Here is a 19174-nt window from a genome sequence, read left to right as displayed (position 1 = left end):
ATCAATATAAATCTAGGCTGGCACTGCCTTCTGAGTAGTCACCCTGATAGCCTCAATGTCCTATTTCCCTCCTGACAGAAATCAAAGTCTCCCCTGCAGAAGGATGAGCTGAAGGCTCATCCACATGAGCCACAGACCCACATGGACACACATAGCGTACCTGAGAAACCCATACACCCATGTACACATACAACAAAGAAGAAAAAAAACAAATCAGTTAAGTAAGACCATTTCATCCATTAACTGTGGATGTGACAGTGTATGAAACATTACATATTCACAGTCCTCCTCCTTACCAACAAAAGGAGGGAGGTGTATTTCCTCATCTCTTTTTTATAAAACCTTTATCTGATAAAACCACCAGTTTATTGGCTTTTTCACCTAATAAGTTTCTAGCTTTGGGCAGAAAAAGCTTGAAGAAATTTAAACTGTTTTCCTTGAAAATTCCTGAAGAAATTTCTATGGGCCATGTAGGAAGAAAAAGATAATTCTAAACATACATTCTTAACAAGATGAGTGAGGGTGATTTGGTATTTTTCTTTGTTTCCTGGGTTGTTATGATCAAAGAATTCATCACCAAATAGCCAGCCTAGAAGACATGAGTCTTTCCATACTTAGTTTGGCCAGACCTTGGAAAGCAGAAAACTACAAAAGGCATCTGCAGAAAGAACAGGCAGACACTGGCACAGCCTTCAGGAACCAAGGGTCACGTCCCCACCACAATGAATGGGGCACTGGAATAAGATCCATGAGTACTGTTAATACCATTGCTGTAAGAAGGACGCTCTTTCTGTCCAGCAATTCTTGCAATCTGTAAACTATGGCAGAATGGACCTCAGTTAATAAAACAGACGTGGTTTTACTTGAGCCAGAGGAAAGAAAATATTTAATAAGGACTGAGTACCATGTAGACCTTGGGGACAATCCTACCTGAGTATACATTTGTAAATTCTTCCAAAATGATTTATAAAATCTAAGGCTATAATCCTTAGCAATAATCCCAATGATATAGACATACTAATATTACTTCAAAGCAGATGAATTAGATTAGAAAAGACTGCTGCATGTCTGAGGCTTTGCCAAGCATACTTGACACAAGGCCATCAATCCTAGGAGAGAACAGGTACCCAGCTAATCCTGGTTGCTCCTCTGCTCACCAAAGAGGAGCACAGTCTTTTGTGGCTATCAGAGAAAAGAGAGAAGAACTGAAAGAGAAAGGAAGATTTTTGGTCAATTCTCGTTAAAATGTGTATTTCTACAACTCTTTCTTTCCCTTAGTTCATGAATAGTTAATTACTGTTTTCTAGAATATCTATAGTTGATCCTCAGATACTCTGAGGGTTCAAAGACAAAATCCCAGCTTCTTCATATTAAGTTCTATGCTAGATGTAATGGTCATTGGGGTAATTTCCCCTTGTAAGGGAGAGGTCATTTTAAAATTGAGGTATTGCCCAGTTAGCAATAGTAGCCTGTCTCTTCAAGCCAGTCATATGACCCATTGCTGCACTCTTTTTCAAGGCCTACTGTTCTCTCATGAGCCAAAAGGAGGGATTCCCACCTTCCAAATAGCTAGAAGGTAACAACAGGTTAGTCACTAAATATAATATGGCCAAGGACACCAAAGTAGGTAGAGTACTCACAATGAAATGTATGTACAAAACTAAAACAAATGTTCTTTTCTAATGTGGGAGTCAATTTTTCACATGATTTAATTTTTTCTTTATTTTGAAATATGATTATGGAGATGTTCTAGGATCAGACAGTCATATTCACATGTAAACTCCCCATGTAGATTCTCAGCATCACTGCTCCTTTCCGTGGGACTGTATAATCAAGAGCATGGCACTAAACAAGACTTTGTGTCCTTTTATTCACAAACAGCAACCATTCTGAATGACAGCTGGTTAAGTCAGTCAAAACAAACAAATGAGCTATTTCTAGTAAGGTTTGATATGCGCTATTACTGCCATTTAATAAATGTTATTAAGTGCTTATGAAATTTGAAACAGAATTTTTGTTAGTTTATTTAATACAAAAGTAAGATGGACTTTTTCTATCCTAAAAATGATTACACTTGGCCTAGGAAACCCTTCTCCAACTCTAAATGAGAATGATCATTAAACTGTCACTGAGAAAAACCGTACCAAAACATAGGAAATGATAGTAAAGGTTAATTACATTTTAAAATAAATGACCCTAACACTTTACCTCATCATTAATCACTCAGGATACAGACATGTCAACTCAGACAGTGAGGAGATGCTCTTCAGAGAACACTTCCTGATGTTTAAGTGCAGGTAAAAAAGAATGAAATTAACAGGAAAGAGGCAACTGTAATTGGATATGGCCAGAAAATCTGAATGTCTAATATGCACAGAGAAGGAAGAACAATTAATAATTTCGTGCACTGTATTTCCATAAGGGCTTGTGCTTTGATACTGTCTGTTAGCATAGGAAAGTCAGTTATTTGCTGGGCCCAATGGGAAGTAAATTTTTTGTGGTGGGATGTTAGCCCATGCTAATCACAAGCACCATAGTATGAGACAACCAAGTGTCCCATGAAATGGTGTTTCATGCTTTTGGATGCACCATGAAACCAACTCCTCTACCTCCCTTATCACCTCTCCAAGGAGATCCCATGAGCCATCCTTCCATGTAGGTGTGATTTAAGTCTGCTAGCTTCATTTATAATGAGAATATCCAATATTGGTGTGTTTTCCTAGCAGTGTATCAGCCTACCGGTCACTGGACAAAGTTCTCACATTTAGCATCCCAAAACTGTGATTCTTAACACTTGTGGATCCCCTTTCCACCACTTTGCCATCATCATTTTGGAGGAAGAGAATCAAACAAGGCTGAGGTCCATTCTGTATTTTTTTCTTTGTTTTATGGATGACAATGGCTCAAAAGTTCAATGCTTAGTACCTACTTTCTTTTAATAAGTCTCTCTGTACTTACCTATAGTAGTTCCTCAGCAGAAGGCACAATCTTTCACCAGTACTGAGCCTGAAGGCTTTCCAGGTTGGTAGAACCTTCTAGAGCTCTGGATCTGTGGGCGATGGCTTTGGGAAGCCAATATTAACTTCATGTCATAATAAGGAACTGAGGGTACTTTTGGGAAGAAATCTAGGAGCATACAATAATGTTACTATGTATGTGAGGCAGTATGTTACAGTGGAAAGATAAACAGATCAGACGCCGGGAGGACTGGTTTCTGTTCCAACTTTCTTCCCCTCTCTGGGCCTCACATCCTCCTCTGAAAAATGAGGAGTTTGGACTAGATGACCTCTAAGTTCCCTTAGAGCTCTAAATTGAATGATGTTAAAGTAAATTCTACGAAATGTCCTTCGAGAAGTCTCCTAATACTTTGCCATTTTTCGTAATGCTTGGTTGAACTCAATGTAGTTCTTTTTAATGTTAAACACCTAGGATTTTATAAGCACAACATTTGTAGCTTTAACAATTTAAGTTTGTAAATGAAGGGCAGCTGGAGGTATGATGGCTACCTGAAAATTCAACATTTTTGAATATCCAAAAAAAACAACAACATTTACGAGAAATTCCAATTATTGTTCAAATAATTTTGAGGTTGTGACAATCTTATAATGGTAGTCTCATTATCAGTAGGTTGACAACTGGATGAATCATCTAGCTACAGCAGCTCATGAAACAAGGAAGAAAATACAAGATGGCCTTCAGTCCTGTGTTGCCCCTTTCTTTTTCCACAGTGACAGTATCTGAATGGCAGGAGAAAAGGGTAGAGAGTATAAAGACTCAAGAGTTTTTAGACTCTCTATAAACATTAACATCTATAAGTATACTAAGTGTGATGTCTTTATCACGTAACTGATAAATGGACATATATGATTGAAAAAGATGAACCCCAATAATAATGATATCCTTAAAACAAACACAATCAAAAGAAAAAGGTAAATTTCAGCTAAATGGGAGGAAAGTTCAGAGGTTGACCTTGAAGAGACAAACATAGAGGTTGACAGAGTTTCATCATGAGCCCAAAGGCAATTAGGCAAGTCAAGAAGCATTTGACGTGAGGCTTCATGGTGCATGCCTGTAGTCCTTAATTCTAGGAGGATGAGACTAGTGGATTGAACTCAAGAGTTATGAGCTGCAGTAGGGCTATGGCCAATCTGGTGCACATACTAAATCTAGCACTACTATGGTGAGCCCTGAGGGGCAGGGGGGCCATCATGGTGCCTGAGGAGAGTTGAACTGGCTCAAGTCAGAAACAGCAGGCTAAAGCTTCCATGCCAATCAACAATGGTACTGGGCCCATGAGTGACCACTGTACTTCCAGCCTGGAAAAAAAGGATTTTGACAAGGAACATCATTTCATGAAATACTTGGCCATCTCACTTTGAAGTGCTTCTGACGAACTCAATCAAAAGACCACCAAGAAGATGACTGCAGCTTGTATATCAATATCCATTGCAAAGGATAAAAAAGGTAAAAGAAAATGTAAAGAAGAAGTGGAGATCCTCCAAACTTTGATACTCTATGACTTCAATACAAAGGAGAGCATAAAGGGGCATAGTGAAAAAGATGTTTAAAAACATGGCTCTGGTTTGAGAAAAAAAGGACCAAAAAGCTCTTAGATTTCTCCAAAACCTCACATTTATATATCATATATAACACCATATAAACACCAAACAACATCACAAAAAATAAAACTGAATACATCTTAACAGATAGGAAGTGACTAGTTCCTGATATGGAAGTCATATTAGAATCAGCTACCTGCGAGCAGACAAACACAAAATCAAAATCAATAACAAATTACAAGAAAATCTAATGATGAGAAGATACTGTGAACAACTGAAATGCTTCAAACTGACCTATTCAAATGAGCTATGAATGCTGAAAAAAATGGAAAATGGAAAAAGGCAAAGATATTGACCTTGAGATATTTCCTGGAAAAGTTTAACTGATTAGAACAGTCATTGCTATGATGAAGCTAAAAGAGCCCAGAAAATGCCTTATTGATCTCCTCAACAAGAAAGTAGTCTCAAAAGCGAAGACTAGTCTGGAATATCAACTCATTTGTAAAGTATTATGGAGGAGAATAAAGATAATTTTGAGAGGCAGCTAATTGGCAGGGTGGATAGAGGCTGGGCCTGGAGTCAAGAAGAGCTGGGTACAAATCTGGCCTCAGACACTTCTTAGCTGTGTGACCCTGGGCAAGTCACTTCACCTCCGCCTGCCTCAGTTTCCTCATATGTAAAATGGGGATAACAATAGCATCTGCCTCCCAGGGTTGTTGCAAGGAAAAAATGAGATATTTGTAAACTGCTTTGTGAATCTTAAAGCACTTATATAAATTATAGGTAAAAGGAGTAGGAGTAAGAGTAGTACTGCCTTACACAGAGAAAAAAAGCACTAGAAGCAAAACCAATTTTGCATAAAGCTTGCTGTAAGACCCAAAACCTAGGACATTACCAGGCTTCCTAAATGACATTAATGACTAGTCAAAGGAGGTTAGCCTAACAATCCACTTAGGAAAAACCAAATGAATGAAAAACGACTGTATTGTATGTCCAGCCTATCACATTACCATATAAGTACATGTGTCTTGAACATACAATGTAATTAGATAATGAGCTGAGTCTAGAATTGAATAAGAGGAAGGGAGTAGATTAGATAACATCTGGGAAATTGCACAATACTTTTAATTATTCCAAGATGCTCCCCAGTGGACAGACACTGTCCCCCCTCCCCCTGGCCTGGTACATTTGTTTTAAAACAGAAGTGTTTTCTCAGCTATATGATATGACTGCAAATCTTAGAACACTTACAATCTGCAAGGAATCAAAATTTCAGGTGACCTGAAAAGTGAGCTATGGAGGGCACAAGTAAGCCAAAATCTAATCCTTATGCTGACCTATGCAAAAAATGACATGAAGCATATATTTGAGGAAATGTATGATCTGAAAAGAAAGTGATGAAAGTTATTGATAACTAGCCCAACAAAAAATAGACCTTGAGGAAGGTCCCTAGGATAGTGGATAGATTCTCTGCTGAGGATCTATGGGAAAGCAAAGACAAGAATCATATGGGATGAGAAAAGCTAGATGGCTTGCTATGGAAGGAGTTGCCACATCAATGCGATTACAGATCCACTGAATTACTGAATTGTGTAGGAGTACCTCCCAATCCCAAGAGGATCATAGGACCACAGATTTGGAGCTGAAAGGGGAGGCAACCTTAGAGGCCATGCTGTCCAAACCTCTCATTTCATAGAGAAGGAAACTAAGGTCCTCTATAGAGATGTGAAATGATTTGCCCAAGGCCACACAATTTATTGGCAAAGCTGAGAAAAGAACCTAGGCTTTCTGACTTCAGACCTGGTATTCTTTCCACCCATTGTACTGCCTTTCAACTATACTTCAATATCTTATGCTTTTATTACTTTGAATGATTCTTGATTTCACGGGTGTTCTTCCTCCTACCACTCATGAAGATTCCAGCCCATTTTTCCATGCCTTTTCAAAAATATGTAACTCTTCTTCAGTCTTTCCCATAAATAATTCATAGATAAATTTGCCAGCACATTGGAACCTTCTTGTTCTCTTAATAACGAGAGATACTAATGTATCACTTGAAGTGGCTCTTCCAAAACATTTCATCCTTCCTTAAATCTTGCATGACTCTCCTTCCCTCCACCCTCTCAGATGAAAACCTCCTGTTTTACTGAAAAAAAGTGGCCATTCACTAAGAGTTGCCTCTTATCACCTTCTTATCTCAGATGCCTCCTGCCACTATCTTCTCCTTCACTTATATCTCACATGAAAAGGTAGACCTTCTCTTTGCCAAACTAAATCCTTCTACATGTACACGGGATTCCATTCCATCCCATCTTCTCCAACAGATTATGTCCTCTATCATCCATATTTTCATTTATACTTAATCTCTCCTTGTCTATGGGCTACTGCCCTATACCATGTAAACATGTCCATGCCTCCCCCATCCTAAAAAGACCCTTACTTGATCATCAAGCCCCTCTAACTACTGTCCCATCTAAGTCTTGCATTTTGTGACTCAGCTCCTGGAGATGGCCATCACAATTGGTGCCTCCACTTCCTTTCATCTCACTCTCTTCTTAACTCTCAACAGCTTGGCTTCTGACCTCATAGTTCCATTGAAACTGCTCTCTCCAAAGTGGCTAACAGTCTATTAATTGTCATATATATGTATATCGATATATACATATACATATATATGACAATTCAACTTGATATTTTCTAGGCTTTAGTAACACAACTTTCTCTGGTTCTCCTCTTACCTGACTGTTCCTTTCCAGTTTTCTTTGCTGGATCTTTCTCCAGATCATATCTGTTAACTGTGAGTTTCCCACAGGGCTCTCTCTTGGGCCCTCTTCCCTTTTCCCTCTATACTATCTGACCTGGTAATCTCATAGAATCACAGAATATCACCAGTGGAAGAGACCTCAGTAGCCATCTAGTCCAACTCATACCAGATAGCAATCTCTGCCTGAAGTAAGAACAGAAAGCTCAGTATAAGCCATCATTTCAACACAGCAACTTAAATAACTAAAGACATGCTAAGTTGCACTAAGAGGAACATAGCATCTAAAAGAAGGGAGGTGATTGGCCTGCTTTCTTCTGACCTAGCCAGACCACATCCAGAGTACTGTGTTCAATTCTGAGCACTATATTCTGGAAAGGATACTGCTAAACTGGATGCTAAAGGGCCTGGAAGCAGATTCAGAAAATGATTTTTAGTGTTGTTCAGTTGTATCCAATTCTTCTTGACACCCTTTGGGGTTTTCTTGGCAAAGATACTGGAGTAGTTTGTCATTTCCTTTTCCAGCTTATTTGACATATGAGGAAACTGAGGCAAACAGGCTTACATGACTTGCCCAGAGTCAGGAAGGCTCCAGGCCCATCATGCTATCCACTGTACCATCACCTAGCTGCCTCCATAAAAAGGATTAGTTAAGGAAATGAAGTTGTTTAGCCTGGGGAAGAAAAGACAGGAGAGACATGATCACTGTCTCCAGATATTTGTAGGGCTATCAGCTCTCTGGAAAGAGCTTCAGATTTGGAGTCACAAACTTGGCTTTGCCACTGCTATTTGCTACCTGTGTGGATTTGGGCAAGTCATTTCATTAATGTGAACCCATTTTCCGCCCAGCTATAGCCACTATCCTCAATTACCCTTGGGAGAGAATCAGACTCCTTTCCTCATACAGTGATCTATACTGATCCAGTTATCTACAAAATAGCCAAAGTCTTCATTGTGCTTGTGTAGACATGGACAGGATTTGAGAAACATATTCTGTTCCTTCTTTTAAGAGGTCCGAGAAGAGATTATTTTCCTCAATAAACACAGGAGAGACGCTACATAAAACACACTTAGCTAAACAATGTCTCTGTTTGTCTACAGTCAAACCCATATAAAAGCATATGCTGAATTGGGGCCTCTGAATGAAGTAAAAATAGTCCACATGATAGCAGCTGTTTGTTGATATTTTCACAGTTCTATAGAACCAGCAGATGATGAGGTGAGAAGTATTTGTCTCCCTAGCACCAAGCACAGTGCTTTGCACAAAGATGATGTGTAATAAATAACTCAGGTAAACTGAATTGAATTGGTTCTCATTCACTAAGTCCAGCTGGAATGGCACCATTCTAGACCAATGCACAAGGACATTGTTTTTAGACCCTAAAAGAAAGGAAATTCTCAAACCTTTGTGAACTCATTCTAGCACCAAACCAGTCTCCCAAGCACAAAGTTCTCTCTTGGATATAGCCTAACCCTTTGAAGATTTCTGCCTTTTCCTTCTTTTAGTCTCATTTGCTTAAAAAAAATCAATGTGGAATTAATTCTGATGACAACATAGGTATTCAACCAAGCTTAAAAATCGTGTGTGTGTGTGTGTGTGTGTGTGTGTGTGTGTGTGTGTTGGCAGCAAACTCTGTGTTTTCTTTGAACTCTTCATACATGACTCTTAAAAACCTGAGGAATAATTCCTTTTCTGTGCTGGATAGCAAGTTACAAATCACCATTCAAATAGTAACTGTTTACGTAGCACCCCCTAGTGGCTCTCCTTAGGGCATGCCAATCAAGTGAATGGACTACTCACCTCTACTTTGGAGCGTGAACAAATATTCTCATTCTGCCTCGAGGGAACCAGATAGAAACTCCAGCATGCACAAATATCCTCTGCCTTCTTCCTGATAAGTATGATTCATCTCTGGGTTGAGTCCCTCTAATTGGATGCTGCTCAGAAAAGCTGCTAATATAAGTGCCACACTGGGTAGAAAAAGAAGCAGCTTTGAATTGGAGGCCCTCTTGGCTTCTGCACTCTGGGCAGCAAGATGTGACTGGGGTGGAGGAGGCCCTTCTATACTCCACAATAATGGCAATGGAGGCCATTACTCCCCAGGTGAAGGGAGGATTCAATTAGCTGGGCTTGAACCAGGTCCCCAGGCTGCCCCATTCTTCTTGTGTCTTTCTTAAAAAATGCACTAACCTCAACAACATCAAAAGATTCTAGAAGGACTGGCAAGAAGCAGCAGTCACCACTGGGGTATTTGGGGGTGCAGTGGTGGTGGAACAGACTGGTAGCAAGGGGAGAGTCACCAGAGAGAAAGTGAAACCAGTGACGAGAAGATGCCACTTGGTGCTTGAGCTCAGTGGAGAGGAAATGGATAGCAGCTAATGAGCATCCTTGCAGAGAAACTGTTTGTGTCCCAAGGAGGCTTGACTTTTAACCTCCCAACTGAGTTTACTAGGAGTCATAAATTACTGGATTCTGTTCTAATAATTCTGTGATTCTTTACTGCTTTTTTACTCCCTTTTCCCGTGTGAAAACAAACTGCTCATTCCATGCGTGATTCATGGTTGTGCACTGGGTATGTTTTTTTTTTACTTCTCCTTCCTTACTGGGGAAAACTGTAGACTCTGAGCCCCTAATAATTTCTAAAACTAGCAAATTATAAGTAGGGAATGCAAGGTAAGGGACAAAATGAAGTACTGGGGAGCCTGTTTTTCCTACTGAAAAAGTCAGACAACTCCAGAGCAATAAATACAGGGCAAACCTCAATGACAGGTAAAGGACAGAATTGCCACAGGTCACCAGCTCCTGTGGTCTACATGGCCGCAGTGCAAGATTTACATAAGCATTAGATTTGCTATCATGGGTGTGAAGCACAAGTTGCTTCTTCAATATTCATCCATCAGAGTGAAGTTATAAAGAATTACAGAAAATGTATTGAAAGAACAAAGAAATAGTATAACATGGAAGAAGTTGGGTGAAAATGTAAGGAAATAGACATTCGATTAGACAAATAGTACTCAGGTTACCAATGCTCCACTAATCACAAATGGACAATTTAGCCAAGTGAGTGAAGTGAAATTCTAACGGGTCATGCTGGAATTATTCAATTTAAAAGGCCAAAGAATTTGTGGGACATCTTTACCTAGAGATATTATTTATACAGTGATCAATATCTACAGTTCGGTGTGATTGTTGTGGACCACCAAACGATTTTTGAAAGAATGTATATCCTGTTGGTTGTACTGTAAGTTAGACTGTGTGCTTAGACTGTTTGAAGCTTCAAATGCCTGGCTGAAACCTATAACCTACTGAAAATGAAGTTAATCTAAATGAACGGGGTGCCATTCATTAGCATGTCTAACATGATGCCATTAAATTATCGTGGTGATAATTGAGACACTAAAAAGAGACAGATGCTAGGCCTGTAGTGCCTAAGATCTTATAACCCATTAGCAATTAAATTTCAATGAGCTACCATAACTTCACTCTAACAAAAATTAACAACTAGGAGTATTCTTTTTGAAGCAGCCTTTTCTCAATTATATTTGGATGTAATTTTTAGAATATAACTGAGCCCTATCATAAGACTGGTGTCAGAGGACAGTGGAACAGTGACACTATGGGCTTTGCACTCTGGTGTGAGAAATCCTTATTACTACCGTCAATATGGTTTTAGGAATACAGCTAGGAATGAACAACTGATAGAAGTAGGTGAGCGAGCACTGGGCACGTGGAGATAACTGGTGATTGAACCACTTGAGGCCATCCTAAAGCCAAAAGAGTGAAAGCAAATTATTCTGCTGACCTCCAATTTTAGAACACTTCAGTGATTTTGATTTGAGCTTGAAATGCCTTTGTTGGTATAATGATGGAAATTAAATTGCTAATACTCTCTCCAGTACATTTTGACCCAATATAATCATTAAGTGTAAGCTTCTGTAGATTAGATGAGTTGGCTCAAAGGCTGTCAAATCTCAATTTGATTTGTTTCTTACTCACTACCTTTATTTCTCGAATAGCAGTCCGTTATTTAAAGCTCATCTCAAATGTCATCTCTTCCAGAAAGCCTTCTCTGATCCTCTAGTATGTAACAACCATATTCTTTAGGCCTCCCATTGTACTTTTCCAATCTAATAATTTTATTGGGAAATATTGCGTCCTAAGGCTATCTATATTGCTATCTTATCTGCCTATTAGAATTAGCTCTTTGAGGACATGGGCCATACTTCATCTAAAATTTTTTTTTCTAGATTACATACCTACCATAGTGGTTTGTACTAAGTGGACAGCAAACTCAATCTGAGTCAGTATGGGAGCCCAAAAAAGCAAATACAACCTTAGGCTGCACGTTAGGAAAGGCATAGTGCTTAAAACAGGTCTGATGATGCAAAACCTCTTATTGATATAAATGCCAAATTTTTAAATACATATACTACCAGTGTTATTGTATGGCTGTGAAACACGGAACACTATAGTCTCTGAAGAATTAAAAATTACTATCACTCAGAGGGTGATGGAAAAAGCATATGGCAAACATGAGCAGATTTCAACACATTACAAACAAAGAACTATAAAGGAGAACTGGAATAAATGTCACTATCAAAGAAATGTATTCATGAATGAATATGCCTTTATTAAGTGCTTACTATGTGCTTCATGCTATGTTAAGTGCCAGGGATATAAATGCAAAAGTGGTAATCAACTCTGCCTAACCACTTACAAAAGTGAAAGAGACAATCCTCTGTCTCGAGCAGCCACAGTCAGCCAAAGAACTAAAAAACTGAAGAGATTGGGATGGGGTGCCAATGTGTGGAGCCTGAAGGAAAGGGGATTGGTACCCAGTTGGGGCCAGTATTGTCCACCCAGAAGTCATTTGGGGACAATACTGCCCTCCCAGAAGCACTTGGGGCTCAGACTAAGGCTGATGAAAAGTGAATTTCTTAATTTGGGAGGAGGGTTTGACAGTTTTGAGGTCCAACCTCAGAGATGCTTCAAAGGCACTTAGCTCCCAGGGGTGAACCTCTCATCATAGTCAGAAAGTGAATGATGGGGGAACATAAGGTGTTTGTTTTTGGAGGGGGAAAGGCAGGGCAATTGGGGTTAAGTGACTTGCCCAATGTCACACAGCTAGTAAGTGTGTCAAGTGTCTGAGGCCACATTTGAACTCAAGTCCTCCTGACTCCAGGGCCGGTGCTCTACTCACTGTGCCACCTACCTGCCCCCAAAAGAACTATTATCAATCAAGATCTCAGGAGGAAGAAAATTCAGTTAAAAACCCAGAGCATAAGTGGATCAAACAATAGGAAAAATACTAAAATCAAAGGGGAAGATGGCTATCAAGCCATCTAAAAGACTTCACACTTCTTTAAATGTTGCAAGACAATGGAAATTGAACTAACAGCTGATGAAACACAGAACCCTATGATTCTAAAGACAGCAAGGAAATGCAGTAGGAAATTCCCAAATAGTTCAAGAAAGAAATCAGAATCTTGAAAGAAGATTCATTATCTTCTCTAAAACTCTCCCTTATTTCTAATCCCCCTATTACTATTGATGATATCGCCATCCTCCCAGTCACCCAGGCTCCCAACCTAGGTGTCATCTTCAATTCCCTCTCTCACCCCTCATATCAAATCAGTTGGCAAGTTGAGTCTTTCCACTTTCATAACATCTCTCATATTTACTCCCTTCTCTCCTTAGACACTGTCACCACCCTGGTGAAGGACCTTCTTGCCTCATACTAGGGCTGTTACAATGGCATATTGTAGATTGGTCTCCCTATCTCAAGTCTCTCCTTATTCCAATCTATTCTTCACTCAGTTCTCAAATTGTTCTTCCTAAAATACAATTCTAACCATATCATTCCTTTACTTATTAAACAAACAAACAGACTCCAGTGGTTCCTATTACCTCCAGCATCAAATACAAAATCCTCTTTTTGACTTTTGAAGCCGTTTATCACTTGTCTTTTTCCTACCTTTCCAGTCTTCCTCTGATTTACTCCCCTCCACATACTTTGTGATGCAGTGACACCAGTCTCCTAGCTATTCCTCAAGACATGCCCTTACCCAAACCCATGAATTTTCATTGATTGTCCTCTATACCTGGGAAAAATTCCTTTCTCATCTCATGGAGGCAGGTGATAGTGCAGTAGGTAGAAACTAAGGCCTGATGTCAGGAAGACCTGAGTTCAAAACACTTACTTGCGACGCTTGGCAAGTCATTTCCCTTTTGTCTGCCTCAGTTTCGACAATTGTGAAATGTGAATAATAATAGCAGTCACCTTGCTGGGTTGTCATGAGGATCAAATAAGATAATATTTGTTAAAAAACACTTAGCACTGTCTGGCACATAGTAGGCATTTAAAATGCTAGTTGGCTGATTGAAAGAAGTTAAACGTGAACAAATAGTAGAGTTTACTCCCTGCACAGGAGAAATAATTCGCAGAATGGAAAAATCTGCATCCCTGGTGGCAAGTCTCTCCAAAGATGTGAAAGACAGGACAACTGATAGAAAAAACAAATATAGATAAGTGAAGGGGAATATAGAATACAAGGGCAAATAAAAGACATGTGCAGTGACCTCTTTCTTCTCCCCTTAACTGTCTGTCTAGCTCCTCTTGTGCCATATACCCATTCTCTCTTCATTTACTTCAGTCTCTGATAAAGAGGTGACCCTTCTCACTGAGGCCAGCCCTTCTACTTTTACCTTTGGTCCCTTCGCTTCTTACTTTTTTCTCCATAGATTTCTGCCCAAATCATAAGCAGTTTTCCTTCTAATTTTCAATATCTCCCTGTCTGGTGGCTACTTCCCTGCTCCCTATGCACAAACTCAGGTTTCCTTCATCCTTAAAGGAATCCTCACTTGCCTCTCTCATCCCCTCAAGCTATCACCCAGTATCTCTCCTTCTTTTTTAGGCAAACACATGGACAAAGCTTTTTAGATGTGTTACTTCTACCTTTTCTTTCACTCACTTCTCAACCCCTTGTAATGTGACTTCAGACTTTATTACTCAACTAAAAGTGGTCTCTCCAAATTTGCCCACCAATGACTCCTTACTTACCAACTTCAAGGACCTTTTCTCAGTCCTCTTCATTACTGATCTTTCCATAGCATGATACTGCTGACTACCCTTTTCTTCCTGGATTTTTCTCTCCTCTGAATTTTCGTGTCTGCTCTCTTGATTCTCTCCTACCTACCTGGCCACTCTTTCTCAGTCTCCCATCACTTCTCATCTACATCGCCAGGCTTATCAAATAGCACTCCCTTTCATGTATTCTATGTTCCATCCAAACTGGCCTAATTGCTGGTCCTCATACTTACACTGCCATCTCCCATTTCTATGCCTAGCATACACTCCCTTGGAATCTTCAGTTTATTTCCAGGTTCTGCCCACATGCTCCTCCTACTTTAAGCCCTTTCTGATTCTTTCAGCTGCTGGTGCCTCTCTACCCTGAAAAGGACCTAGTAGCTCCTTTGTATATATTCACATTCTCTTGTATGTGCACATGTTGTTCTCTCCAGTAGAATGTAAATACCCTGAAGGAAAGAATTTGAATCTCCAGTGCCAAGCATAGTGCCTGGCATTTAGAAGTAATCCAATAAACACTTGAGTGATTGATTGTTGGGAATACCCCCATCAATGAGATCACGGAGCTCTTGAGGATTTGAGTATTCAGAATACTGAAGGTATGTTAATATTTCCCTAATAATCCAACCACCCATACCCTTATATCAGAAGCAGTCAATGAGGCTTCAGTACCACAAATCTGTTAAGAAATAGTATTAATTTTTACCTGAGTATCTAGGTCAGTGGTGGCCAGGACAGTGCCTTGGAAATCGAACACCACAAAATAAACACATAGTTCTGTTGGATAGAAAGACAGTGGCATTTAATGGAAACCACTAAAGCACATGGATTGATTATCAGGGCTTACTCAATTCAAATATATAAATCTATTGAAAATAACTTCTGCATACTGAATAAAGAATTCTTACTAGCAACCCCAAACTTATGAGACAGACAAGTATTTCTGAAAGGCTAATGCCAATAGATTACCAATTAATACCTGTCTCTAGCCTAATACAAGCTTTCATGAAGCCACAAGAAAGGAGGGCGAAAAGCCAAGTAAGTCTGCCACTTCACCCACTGGAAAGAGAAGAAGTTTTCAAATGCAGTCAAGGTAGGCCACGGAGAAACTTAGACTTGTACTGCTTAGCCCCACCTACTATGACCAGCTAGTCAGTTCACATGCTCTTAGCCATGATATTTCTTCTCCCCTGAGTGTTAGGGGCATTCTGCCTTCCAAATACTGCCAGATATGAAGGTCTATGGAGGTGTCTCTCTCCTTTTCCAAGGAAGGATTTAACTTTCAATAGGAGGGTTCCTGGCTTATTTAGGACAAAATGTCACACTTTCAATAGCATTAATCTGACTCACTGATGACCATTTTCCTAGCTGGAGTCAAATAGGCCCACAAGTGTTATGTCTCCCATCCCCAAACCCTATTTCAAAAAGCTGGAAGGTAACTGGGTGTGAGTTGGTAAATTATGATACTAACAAAGTTGGGCAGGCAGTCTCCCAAAACTTACTTGGTGCTAGAATCCCCTTCAAAAAAATCCCTGAACTGCTCTCAGATAGCCTGTGTTTAATGGCCTACTAGGCTCTACATGAGGAAAAACTTCCTAAGGATGAAGGCTATCCAGATGCAAAATCAGCTGCCTTGGGAGGCCATAGTTCTGTCACTGGAGGTCTCCAAGTAAGTGATTTGTGGATTGTCTCTTATCAGGGCACTTGTAGAGGGGCTTCTTGTGTTCATGTCATTTGAGGATCAGTGGAAGGAAATGGGATGTTTAGTCGGGGGAAGGAGGGAGAAGAAATCACATGACAATGATTTTGTGTATTTATTTCAAGGGTTCTTGTGTGAAATAGAGATTAGCATTCTTTTCCTTGGCCCCACAAGGCAGAAATAGGAACAGGTGGAAATGAAAAGCTTCAGGTACAGTCTCAATCAACATAAGGAAAACCTCCCCAATAATCAGAGCTGTCCAAAAGCAGAATGAGCACATTTAGGAAACAGGAAACTCCTCCTCCCTGGAGACTTGAAAGTGAAGACTCATGGGAGCAGATCTGATAGGGCTAAATGCCCTCTGAAGTTCCTTCCAACTCTGAAATTCTGTGATTCTGTAATATCATCACCCGTATTCTGAGAGCTACACAATGGGAAAAACCAAGAGACACCAGGACTTCGATCCTGGCAGGGCAGAATTCTGGCATACTGAGAACCTGAAAGGCAAGAGTTATGGCCAAGAGGTCAGTTCATGCAGAGGAAAGTACACAAAGAGCCCAAATCCCTACGGGAAGGCAGTGCTCAGGCTCAGTTCAATCAGTAGGACAAGGAAGAACAGGAAAGTAGTAGGAGTCCAAGAAGAAAGCATTGGCCAATGACCCAGGAGACCGGCCTTAAGCAGAAAGGTGCCCCTGAGTAGCCCTGGTCAAGGTAGAGACCCTGAGTTAAGAGGGGAAGAATCTGGGAAATAGGGTAGGGCAAGAGTGGGGAACCTTCAGCCTCAAGGCCACAAGTAGCCCTATAGGTCCTCAAGTGTGGCCCTTTGACTGAATCCAAACTTCACAGAACAAATCCTCTTAATAAAAGGATTGGTTCTGTAAAACTTGGAGTCAGTCAAAAGACTACACCTGAAGACCTAGAAGGCCACAGGTTCCCCATCCCTGGTAGGGCCTCAGGCCCAGGGGGAATAAGAAGCAAGGATAAGTTCCTAGGCACAGAGTTAGGGTAGCAGATACAGCATCCCGCAGCAAGAATGACCTTGATATTACTTTTTATAAGCTTTTTTGCTCAGGGTCAGAACTAGCATCAGAGCGTGGGTAGGACTGAGGCTATTGAGAATTAGGCATACCTGACTGGAGGAAAGGGAGGAGGAAGAAAGCAAGCCAGGCAGTCCTTCACTACTATGTACACACACGCAACACAGAATGTGACCTCTAGGAGAGCCAATAGTGCAATATGTCATTAGTGACTTTCTTCTATGCATCAAATGATGGCAAAATACTGAATACAATTCAATAACAACTCTCAATGTAAAATCCTCAAAAGGCTGAAGGAGGTGCAAAGGCAGCTTCCTAATGGATGGCTATTTTTGAAATGTTCCTATTCTGCCCTCCAAGTAAATTAAGCATTCAGAAACATACACCTATGTTTGTATAGTTGCATAAAAATAAATAACAGCAAGGTGAGGTTGGAAAATAAGAATTGCATCTCCAATAATCCCCCAGATGCTGAAGTTAACTTATTTGTGATTTGTGGAAACGAAAACTGACTTTGCAGTGTCCACAGGCACTCAAGAAATGTATGAAGCATAGAATGGAAACAGACCCCCTTGTGACTAGTTGCTGCTATCTATGAGACAGCTATGGTTGGGGGTCAGGTTTATTGATATAGAACCAGAATCAACAGATCTAGGACCAATATAATCCCCAAAGGTTAGGAGCTGGCTGCCAAAGGCCAATGCTTGCTCCACTAACCTCCACAAGGCCTTCCCAAAAGTAATAAAGAAGCTAGCTTCTCCCATGAGGACTAAAACACCTGTTTTCCAAAATACTCAAGTTCATAGATTTATAGTTGCAAGTGACCTTTGGGGACTTCCTTCAGGTCAAACACCTACATTTTACAGATAGAAACTGAGGCCCAAGACCACACAGTGACATACAGTAGAGGGGCCCTGGTCCTCTGACTCCAAATCCAACACTCTTTCCACTGAACCATGTTTCCTCCTAGGGAACTGATTTGAACTGAAACACACTGGGATAACATGGCCCCATCTAACCGGCTCACATTAGTTAGTCACGTGTCACAACAGAACAAGCTCTGGACTTCTAGTCTGCAAATCAGAGCACCTAGGGACTATGTGACCCCTAGGTAAGTTATTATACTACTCTGTGCCTCAGTTTTCTCAGCTGTAAAAAGACATAATAATAACTGTTATGCCTATTTCACAGAACTGTTGTGAGGACTAAAAGAGATTATATATGTAAAACACTTTGCAAACCTTAAAACACTTTTTATATAAATGTCAGTTACCATTATTCTTATTCTAATACGAGAACTAGCATACAGATGACCTAAACCAGAGGTTCATAATGAGGGGGTCCATGAACTTGGATGGGAAAAATTACAATTCGATATAATCGATTTCCTTTGTAATCCTACACATTCTATTTTGTGCATTTAGAAACATGATTCTGAGGAGTCCATAGGCTTCACCAGAGCACAAAAGAGATCCATGACACAAAAAAGTGAAGAACCTCTGATCTAAAGTAATGCCCAATAAAGAGACTAGAATATTAAGGCAAATTCTATGTCCAGACAGTTGGCAACATAACAGAGCTGTTAAAATAAAGAGTATATAGGATAATAAATTTAGAACTGGAAGAGGCCTCAGGATCACCTAGGCCAAATTCTTCAACTTTACAGTGGAAAATGAGGCCCAGAGAAAGAGAAGTGACTTGCCCAAGATCATATACTCAGTCGGTGGCAGGGCTAAGATTCGAATCCAGGTCCTTGGACTCCAAATTCAGTGCTTGTTCCACTGTGCTTCAGTAACTGTATCCTGGGTTTTACACATTTGCTACATTTCAACTACAGTCTCTGTGAAAAGCCTAGTATTCTGTGAACAAAAAAACCTGTAACATCCTTCAAGTGGTGGAAATGCAATTTTGTGGTCAGCTTTTGGGACCCATTCAGGGCAAGTGAAAGAGAGCAGGTACTTCAAACCTTTGTTCTGTTTATTGAGTTAATAACATAGCACACATCTAGTCCTTTCCTTGTAGTAGCTGTG

Source organism: Trichosurus vulpecula, chromosome X (assembly GCF_011100635.1).
Source record: "Trichosurus vulpecula isolate mTriVul1 chromosome X, mTriVul1.pri, whole genome shotgun sequence".
Lineage (NCBI taxonomy): Eukaryota > Metazoa > Chordata > Mammalia > Diprotodontia > Phalangeridae > Trichosurus > Trichosurus vulpecula.
This window is presented reverse-complemented; position numbering follows the sequence as displayed.